Here is a 9,378-nt window from a genome sequence, read left to right on the forward strand (position 1 = left end):
CTCCACAAATCAATAGCTCCTACTATATATAGTTGACTTTGGTTGTTGTTGTTACTGTCTCTCTATGAAGTTTTTCCATGCCCCATCATTCATTTTTGTATTCACTCCTGATCCAACTTGCAATATCTTAGACAACTCTGGTATCATTTTGGACACAATGAGATTTATGGCCTAAGAAGAACTCATCAGAGACTTTTTTTTTGAGATTCAGCAATAAATTTGGAAGCCACTGTATACAGTGGTATTGCTAATTCAGTGTTAATCTCAAGCCACTGGTGGCCATCTTCCCAGATATTGGTAGGAGTCAATCTACACAATGAAGCCAAGCAAACGTAAGCAGAAATGACATATGAGGACCTATATCTGTCCCTAGTTTCTGGAATTTTTCCTTCAATCCTGTGTGCTGCCCCAGTATCCTTTCCAGTTATGGGAGCCAAAAACATCAATTTCAGTCACTTGCAACAGAAAAAAGCCTGATTAATGCCTACATGGAAGACAGATTTTTCCTGAGAACATCAACCTGTTATTCATTTCTTGGGATTCATTTACCTGCATGGATAGGAAAGCCTCTTACAATTATATGTCTGATACTGCAGCAGAATAGAGTAAACCCTATTAATGTGACTGAACAGCAGGAAGGGAAATTAGGGGAAAGTTCTAGATTGTAGAATGCGTTTTATGAGAAGTATTATTGCATTCAAGAGCAAAACAACTGGGCTTTCCTGAGGACCTGTTTTTGGTAAATAAATGTGAAGGCAGGGTGGTGCATTCATGAGTCTGCAAACTTGCCTTCTAACCTTGGTTTTGCCGCCATCCGGACAGATGATCTTAGGTAACTCTCTTGAGTTCTCTCAATCCAGCTGCAACTATAAAATATCAACCGTATGATTCTAGATTTTTTAAAATCAGTTTTATGATTATTAAACATAAATTATATATAAACATTAAATAATTTTTAAATGTGTAAAGTTGCATAAAATTAGTTCGGTCTCAATTCAAATGCTGTACTTTTTACCTCCTTTATAGTTTACGAATTTTCTAAATAAACCTCTGTGACCTTCGTGAAACCATCCACTTCAGCCCAGTCGCTCTCTGAATGTTCACAAATTAGGGTCTGAGTCAATGAGCTTGGGATGTACCCAAGTGAACAGGTGGGATTAGTACTATCACAGAGGGAACTCTGAGAAGTCTCTATCAACAGCCAAAAGCTATAAACTCACCATTGCTTCTTATTCCTCTTTAAGGCAGAGCTAGAGAGAAGCAGCTCTGGATTTCCCTTTAAATTGTCCCCATGAGATAATTAAACACAGATCCTTTATTTCTTAGGCAGTCTCCCATATGGGTAAAAGATGTGGAAGATCAAGGCAACATATGTGAAAATGTGTCAAGTAAAAAGAAAACTCACTTATTTGAACATCTTAAAAAATCAAGATAAAAAAGAAAGTACCAAGGGAGTCATAAAAGTTAGCTCTAGGCCAGAGAAATGTTGCTTTTAATTTCTATACAGTAGAAGAAAATTTAGCAGCGTGATAACACTTCATTAAAAGGTATACTTTTAAAGATCTGTATTATCCAATTTGAATTGAGGGGACAGCATAAGGTAGTTTAAACTGACACATGCTGATTTAGCATTTATTCAGTAAACAGGATCTACCACTTGCTGAAAAATATATAGAACATCTCTTTCAACCCAAATATGGTGTGGATTTCAAAGGACTATGGAAGAAAGAAGGAAAAAATAACCCCCACCTTTTATATCCACCCACTTTTTAAGACTGTTCTCAGACAAGGGGCTTGTGTTATGTGCACCTGAACAAGTCTGTCTAGGACCCCATCACTATGGGCATTAATACAAACACAAATAAAGGTATAAAAACTGAAAAAAGAGAAATTTTCCTGTAACCTTTGAAACTGAAACACTTCAACTGAAAGCCTTTTGCCTCATTTTGTATTGCAGGCTCCAACATTACATTTGGTGCTTTGGTTTAATTATGACACTTGAAGACTCCTATAGGCATTTATACATATATGAGCTTATTCCCCTGATTTAAAGCTTAGCATGTTGCCTCAGGAAAATAAGTCTTTGGAACAACCTAAGCCTCACTATTTGAGCAGCATGCTGACTCTTAACTTGGTCAATATGATACATTTGTTCTCTGGCTTCAGTGATTTTCAACCCTGGCTGTATATTAAAATTGAGTAGGGCACAGACATCACTATGTGTTTTAAAGTCTAGCCCACTTCCCACCATTCTGTGATTCTTCACTTTTGACTTTGACCTTTCCCCTGTTGGGTAGTGCCCTTCTCTCTTCACTTCCTTCCCTACGTGGCCCAGACCACACCACCCATCTATTCTATCACATTCCTCCCAAGATTCACAGTAAAAAGATGATGACTGCAGTTTGGAGCCTCGCTCAACATTTTCTACTCTCATGGAGAGGATTAGCCAAGATCGGTGCTACTAGAGATTCAAAGTCCCAACTCTAAGCCAGGACTTCAGTACTGACTGATAAATTTTCTTTTTAAGTTTTTATTTTAATCCCAGCGTTATATTAGTTTCGAGTGTACGATATAATGATTCAACCGTTCCATACATCACCTGGTGCTCATCACAACAAGTGTACTCCTTAATCCCCATCACCCATTTCATCCGTCCCCCCCCCCCCACCTCCCCTCTGGTAGCCATCAGCTCAGTTCATTCTCCATTGTTAAGAATCTGTTTCTTGCTTTATCTCTGTCTCTCTCTCATTTTTTCCTTTTGCTTATTTCTTTGGTCTCTTAAATTGCACCGAGTGAAATCATATGGTATTTGTCTTTCTTTGCATTATTTTGCCTAGCATTATACTCTGTAGCTCCATCCATGTTGTTCCAAATGGCAAGATTTCATTCTTTTTTATGGCTGAATAACATGTATTTATTTATTTATTTATTTACCACCTCTTCTTTCTCCATTCATCAATCAATGGACACTCGGGCTCCTTCTATATCTTGGCTATTGTAAATAATGCTGCTATAAACATAAGGGTGCATGTATCCCTTGGAATTAGTGTTTTGGTATTCTTTGGGTAAATACCCAGTAGTGCTATTGCTGGATCATACAGTAATTGTATTTTCAACTTTTTTAGGAACATCCATACTGTTTTCCACATTGGCTATACCTGTTTACATTCCCACCAACAGCACATGAGCGTTCCTTTTTCTCTACATCCTGGCCAACACCTGTTGTTTCTTGTATTGTTGATTTTAGCTATTCTGACAGGTGCAAAGTGATAGTTCATTGTAGTTTTAATTTGCTTTCCCTGATGATAAGTTATTGTGAGCATCTTTTCATATGTCTGTTGGCCAGCTGTATCTTTCCTTTGGAGAAATATCTGTTCATGTCTTCTGCCCATTTTTTAATTGGATTTTAATTATTTTGGGGGTGTTGAGTTGTATAAGTTCTTTATATATTTTTATTGGACATGTCATTTGCAAATGTCTTCTCCCATTCCATAGGTTGCCTTTTACTTTTGTTGATTGTTTTCTTCACTGAGGAGAAACATTTTAATTTGATGTGATCCCAGTTGTTTATTTTTGCTTTTTTCCCCCATGCTTCAGGAAACATATCTAGAAAGATGTTACTGTAGCAGATGTCAGAGAAATTACTGGTTGGGTTCTCTTCTAGGATTTTTATGGCTTCAGGTCTCACATTTAGGTCTTCAATCCATTTTGATTTATTTTTGTGTTATGGTGTAAGAAAGTGGTCCAATTTCATTGTTTGCATGTTGCTGTCCAGTTTTCCCAACACCATTGTTGAAGAGACTGTCTTTTTCCCATTGGATATTCTTGCCTCCTTTGTCTAAGATTAATTGACCATATAATTATGGGTTTATTCCCAGATTTTTTTGTTCTGTTCTATTGATCTGTGTATTTATTGTTGTGCCAGTACCTTACTGTTTTTATTACTACAGCTTTGTTATATGACTTACATTCCGGAATTGTCATGCCTCCAGCTTTGCTTTCCTCCCCCCCCACCCGCCCCCCCCCCCACCAAGGTTGCTTTGGCTATTTGGGTTCTGTACAAATTTTAGGATTGTTTGTTCTAGCTTGGTGAAAAATGCTGTTGGTATTTTGATAAGGATTGCATTAAATATGCAGAGTGCCTTGGGTAATGTAGACATTTTAACAATATTTGTTCTTCCAATCCATGAACATCAAATATCTTTCCATTTCTTTGTGTCATCTTCAATTTCTTTCATCAGTGTTTTATAGTTTTCAGAGTATAGGTCTTTCCCCTCTTTGGTTAGGTTTATTCCTAGGTATCTTATTATTTTTGGTGCAGTTGTAAATAGGATTGTTTTCTTAATTTCTCTTTCTGCTGCTTCATTATTGGTGTATAGAAATTCAATAGATTTCTGTACGTTTATTTTGTGTCCTATGATTTTACTGAATTCGTTTATCAGTTATAGCAGTTTTTTGGTAGAGTCTTTCCAGATTTCTGTATATAGTATCATGTCATCTGCAAATACTGAAAGTTTTATGTCTTCCTTACAATTTGGATGCCTTTTATTTCTTTTTCCTGTCTTATAGCTGTGGCTAGGACTTCCAGTACTATGTTGAGTAAAAGTAGTGAGAGTGGACATCCTTGTCTTTTTCCTGACATTAAGGGGAAAGCTCTCAGTTTTTCCCTGTTAAGGATGATGTTCACTGTGAGGTTTTCATAGATGTCCATTATTATGTTGAGGTATGTTCCCTCTAAACCTTTGTTAGGGTTTTTATCATAAATGCATGTTGTACTTATCAAATGCTTTTTATGCATCTAATAAGAGGATCGTATTGTACTTATGCTTTCTCTTATTGATGTGATGTATCACATTGATTTATTTGTGAATACTGAGCCACCCTCAAAATGAAGTACTAAATCCCACTTGATTGTAATAAATGATTTTCTAATGTATTATTACATTCAGTTTGCCAGTATTTTATTGAGAATTTTTGCACCTATGTTCATCAGTGATTTTGGTTGAGTGTCTTTATCTGGTTTTGGTATCAGGGTAATGCTGTCCTCATAGAATGAATTTGGAAGTTTTCCTTCTTTTTCTATTTTTTGGAATCATTTGAGAAGAATAGGCATTAACTCTTCTTTTCAATTTTTTTAATGTTTATTTAGAGTATGAGCGGGGGAGGGGCAGAGAGATTGGGAGACACAGAATCCAAAGCAGGCTCCAGGCTCTGAGCTGTCAGCACAGAGCCTGACACAGGACTTGAACTCACGGACAATGAGATCATGACCTGAGCCAAAGTTGGACCCTTAACCAACTGAGCCACCTAGGCACCCCAGCATTAACTCTTCTTGAAATGTTTGGTAGAATTCACCTGGGAAGCCCCCTAATCCTGGGCTTTTGTTTGTTGGGAGTTCTTTGATTACTGATTCAATTTCTTTGCTGATTATCAGTCTGTTCAAATTTTCTATTTTTTACTAAATCAGATTTGGCAGTTCATATGTTTCTAGGAATTTATCCATTTCTTCTAGGTTGTCCAATTTGTTGGCATATTTTTTTTATAATATTCTCTTATGATTGTTTGAATCTCTGTGGGGTTGGTTTTATTTCTCCTGTATCATTTGTGATTGTATTTATTTGAGCCCTTTCTCTTTTTTTCTTGATAAGTATGACTAGAAGTTTACCAATTTTATTGCTTTTTTTAGTAGAACAACCTCCTGGTTTCATTGATCTGTTCTATTGTTGTATTTCTGCTCTAGTCTTTATTATTTCCTTCCTTATGCTGGTTTTGGGTTTTGTTTGTTGTTCTTTTTCTAGCTCCTTTACATGCTAGGTAGGTCGTTTATTTGAGATTTTTCTTGCTTCTTGATATAAGCATGTATTGCTATAAATTTCCCTCTTAGAACGGCTTTTGCTGCATCCCAGAGGGTTTGGATCTATCTGTTTTCATCTTATTTGTTTTTATGTACTTTTTAAATTTCTTCTTTTATTTCCTGGTTGACCCATTCATTGTTTAGTAACATGTTATTTGACCTCCATGTATCTGTGGTATTTCCAGACTTTGCCTTCAGGTTGACTTCTAGTTTCAGAGTTTATAGTCATAAAATATGCATTGTATGATTTCTATCTTTGATTTGTTGAGGTTTCTTGTGTGAGTTAATATGTGATCTTTTCTGGAGAATGTTCCATGTGCACTTGGAAAGAATGTGTATTCTGCTGTTTTAAGATAGAATGTTCTGAATGTATCTCTTATGTCCCTCTGGTCCAGTGTGCCATTCAAAGCCATTGTTTCCTTATTGATTTTCTGTTTATATGATCTGTCCATTGATGTAAGCGGGATGTTGAAATCTATTATTATTGTAGTTCATTTATATTTGCTATTAACTGCTTGATGTTTTGGGGTGTTCTTATCATGGGTGAATAAATATTTATAATTATTATATCTTCTTGTTGGATTGTCCCCTTTATTATTATATAGTGTCCATCTTTGTCTCTTGTTACAGTCTTTGTTTTAAAGTCTATCTTGTCCAACATAAGTATTGCTACTCCTACTTTCTTTTGACATCCATTTGCATGGTAGATGTTTCTCCATACCTTCACATTCAATCTGCAGATGTCTTTAGGTCTAAAATGGGTTTCTGGCAGTCAGCATATAGATGAGTCTTGTTTTTAATCCATTCTGTCACCTTCTGTCTTTAATTGGAGTGTTTAGTCCATTTACATTCAATGTAATTATTGATAGATACGCATTTATTGCCATTTTATTACTTGTGTTGTGGTTGTTTCCGATGATTTTCTCTGATTCTTTCTCATTCATCTTTCTTTGTTTATGTTAAATATTTTTTTAAATTTACATCCAAGTTAGTTAACATATAGTATAATAATGATTTCAGGAATAGAATTTAGTAATTCATCACTTACATATAACACCCAGTGCTCATCCCAACAAGTGCCCTCCTTAATGCCCAATGCCCATTGAGGCCATCCCCCTACCCAACACCCCTCCAGCTACCCTCAATTTGTTCTCTGTATTCAAGAGTCTCTTATGGTTTGTCTTCCTCTCTGTTTTTATTTTATTTTTCCTTCCCTTCCCCTACATTCATGTGTTTTGTTTTTTAAATTCCACATATGAGTGAAATCATGTGATATTTGTTTTTCTCTGACTTATTTCATTTAGTATAATATACTCTAGTTCCATCAACATTGTTGCAAATGGCAAGATTTCATTCTTTTTGATTGCTGACTAATATTCCATTGTGTGTGTGTGTGTATATATATACATACATATATATATATATATATATATATATATATATATATATGTATCTTCTTTATCCATTCAGCAGTCAATCTCATCTTTCTTTCATGTTTTGACTTTATTTAGTGATATATATGGATTTCTTTCTCTTTATTCTTTGCATATTTATTAGTGATTTTTGATGTATGGTTACCAGTATGTTTATATATAACCTCTCCTATATATATCAGTCTATTATATATTAAGTTGATGGTCATTTAAGGTTGAACCCATTCTTCTGTACTCCCCATGTTTTAGATAGATGTTTTTATATTTTATGTCATTTTTTTGAGTTCCTTGACTATTTTTTTTACAGACATATTCATTTGTACTGCTTTTGTGTTTCCTACCTCTATAGTGTCAGTTTTGGTCTCTCCTTTCCACTCCAAGAGTTCCTTTTAATATTTCTTACAGGGCTGGTTTAGTGGTCATAAACTTCTCTAGTAGTTTGTGTTTGTTTTTTTGTTTGTTTGTTTGTTTGTTTGTTTTGCCTGGGAAACTCTTTATCTCTCCTTCTATTCTGAGTGATAACTTTGCTGGATAAGTATTCTTGGCTTCAGATTTTTCTCATTCAGCACTTTGAATATATCATGCCACTCCCTTCTGGCTTGGGATGTTTCTGTTGAAAAGTCTCCTGCTATCCTTATGGGTTTTCCCTTGTAAGTTAATAGCTGTTTTTTTCTTCTTGTTTTAAAATGTTTTTCCTTATCATGAAATTTTGCAAATTTAATTAGAATATGTCTTGGTGTTGGTCTGCTATTGTTGGTTTTTTGGGAGGGAGTTCCCTGTGCCTCCTGGATATGGCTATCTGTTTCCTTCTCCAGATTAGGGAATTTTTCAGCTAGTATTTCTTCAAATAAAAGTGTGCCCCCACCCACTTTTTCTCTCTTTTTCTTCTGGGATCCCTATAATATGAATGTTATTATGTTAATGGAATCACTGAGTTTTCTAAGTCTGTTCTCGCTTTGTATAAATCTTTCCTGTCTCTTTTGTTCAGCTTACTTTCCATTGCTGTCTTCTAGATCACTAATTTGTTCCCGTGCTTCCTACATCATGCTATTCATTCCATGAAGTGTGTTTTTCATTTCATTTATTGTGCCTTTTATCTCCACTAAGTTATTCTTCATCTCTGTGTTAAGGGTCTCACTCATGCCTTCCACTGTTTTCTCAAGTCAGGTGAGTATCTTTAGGATCATTGTTTAAAATCTCTATCAGGCATGTTACTTACGTTTGTTTGAATTCTGTTTCAGGCATGTTACTTTATCTGTTTCACTTAGATCTCTGGCTGTGCCCTTGTCCTGTTCTTTGATTTGGGATAAATTTTTCTGTCTCCTCATTTTGTCTACCTCTCTGTGTCTATTTCTCCATGTTAAGAAAGTCAGCTGTGTCTTCTGCTCTTGAAAGTGGGACTTTATGAAGAAGAGGTGCCCTGCAGTGCAGTGTCCCCTGTTCACCAGAACCTGGCACTTCAGGAGCGCATCCTATGTGTGCTGTATATTCCCTGCCATTGTGTCTGAGTCACTTTTCCTTTCAGTGTAGTCATCTGCACTGACTCTACCTGTTGTGGGCTGTGCTTGCTCTCTGTGGTGCTAGTGAGACCTAAACGGGCCAACTCTGTGGGGGCGTGCCCACTGGGAAGCTTGGGAGCATGATGATGGTGTTAGCCAAATTTATGCTGGGCCACTAGTCCTATGATAGATCCCTGGAGGCACTGTGGCAGCTGGGGGCCACATGCCAGTGCTGCAGGGAGCATGAGGCTGGACACAGTGTACGGCTGCAGCTGTGCACCTGGTGGTTGAGTGGGATGCATGGATGGCTTTAACAAAATTTTCCAAGCCCAGGGCTGAGGCTAGCAGGCTTGGAGAGGGCAAGTCCTCAGGAGAAGTTGTATGTTAGGTGCACTGTTAATAGGTTAGGTAACAAGTGTCTGTGCAGCCCTGCCCCCCTCAGGTGGCTCTGTGTTAATGCTGGGAGTCAGGGGAGGAAAATGGCACCCACCAGCTCCCTCATTTTCAGAAAAGTCCCCCAACATGTTCCTAAATCAGTATGACCAATTCTGTCTCCCATTTGTTCCCAACATTGTGTAAACTCCCCTTTTTA

This window comes from Panthera leo, chromosome B4 (assembly GCF_018350215.1).
Source record: "Panthera leo isolate Ple1 chromosome B4, P.leo_Ple1_pat1.1, whole genome shotgun sequence".
Classification (NCBI taxonomy): Eukaryota; Metazoa; Chordata; class Mammalia; order Carnivora; family Felidae; genus Panthera; species Panthera leo.